Consider the following 1,462-nt stretch of genomic DNA (forward strand, 5'->3'; position numbering starts at 1 on the left):
GACAACTTTGGAATTCTACTAGAAACAGTCGATCATATTTGTTTGTCAAAGCTGAATTCAGGGCAAACTAGGCTAAATTAGCGTTTTTAGCTAGCAGCTACAATAAGCATAAAAGTTACTGTACGGCTATCATTTGTTAACATGACGCTTGTTCTTATACATGTAATACATTTATTACCAACCTGAGAGTTTATCCGCTGGTCATTCGACATGACGAATGACTTCTGAAGTCTTAATTCAGCTCAAGACGCTGTAGATTCCGTCAGTATCGCTATCAGTCTGTAGTTCTAGTAATCTGCGCTTGAACCGGAACCGGATGTAAGTCCCAAAAAACTGAATTTTGGAACTGAAATTGAATTGTAGAACTGAAACTGAATGGTGAGAAGTGAATCTGAAATTATTTGAGAGCTGAATTTTTAAAGGATAAAATGCAGTTTCAAAGCAAATCAATTCATTTTCAAACCATAAATTCAATTTCAAATTAGACTAATTCAAATTCAGTTTTCAAAAGCTTTCATTCAAGTTACAATTCAGATTCAATCCGAGTAATTCAAATTCAAATTTAACTTATTCAAATTCAGTTTCTGATGGCACAGATTTCTGCCCATACAAATCGCCACTGCACTAAATACTGTTATTAGTTAGTTATTAACGGGGTCATAATGAGATATGAAAAATGTGTATTTGAATTCTTTTCATTTTTGATACTATTGCATAACTAAACATACCCCAGGTCAAACTGACCCAGGAACACCATTTCTGTACCTTAAAAATGATTTTTTTTCTTTAGCTGTTCTCACACTGAGGCGACAGAAGTATGACAGCAAGACATTTTCAAAACCAGGAGGGCAAATGTGAAATGAGATGCAAAAAATGAAAAGATAAATGTTCACTTCCTTTATTTTCTGGAAGTGATTTGAAAATGAAAGAAGGAACTTCATGGTTAACACTTCCCACTGACTTCCCTGACCCTGGATACTTGCAATCCTAAAGGCAGAGGAAATCAGAAATGAGAGACAAATAAAAACAATACAACTTTTAGTAAATGTACGTTTATTAAATTTAGTTCTTAAAATTATCTTCTTGATAACACACATACTTTGTATCTTTTTTTTAAGTTGTCCATTTCTTTTTGGCCTGCAAGTGGGTGACTTTCCGCTGCAGGCCCATCTTCTCCAGAATTGTCCTGATCACACACAACAAATAAGAGAAGAGAGGAATCCATGGCAACTATGATAATGCCTACATCCAAAACTTTTCACAGCAGAGCACAAGAGAAAAACTGCCTGGACATCACAGGTTCTGTACAGAATGAGGGTTATTGAAACCGTACTCAGATGAATATGATGTGTAAATTGATTTATTCTTGTACCTCCATCCCACAGTGGCTGAATTTTTTACCCCAGTGAAGAGGTGATCGTTTTCTCCTCTAATTTTTATGAAGTCCGCCATTTGCTCTTTG

The 1,462-nt window shown here is 35.4% G+C and overlaps 1 long non-coding RNA gene across 1 annotated transcript; it reads right to left on the bottom strand.

The window, feature by feature from the left end:
- Positions 1-852: 852 nt before the first annotated feature.
- LOC109201278 (uncharacterized) lies at positions 853-1,462 on the bottom strand. Its single transcript, XR_002061308.2, has 3 exons — positions 1,373-1,462; positions 1,100-1,186; positions 853-987 (listed from the first exon to the last, which is right to left on the bottom strand). It is a non-coding gene; the product is annotated as an uncharacterized LOC109201278 (long non-coding RNA).

Source organism: Oreochromis niloticus, linkage group LG3 (genome assembly GCF_001858045.2).
Source record: "Oreochromis niloticus isolate F11D_XX linkage group LG3, O_niloticus_UMD_NMBU, whole genome shotgun sequence".
In the NCBI taxonomy this organism is placed as follows: domain Eukaryota; kingdom Metazoa; phylum Chordata; class Actinopteri; order Cichliformes; family Cichlidae; genus Oreochromis; species Oreochromis niloticus.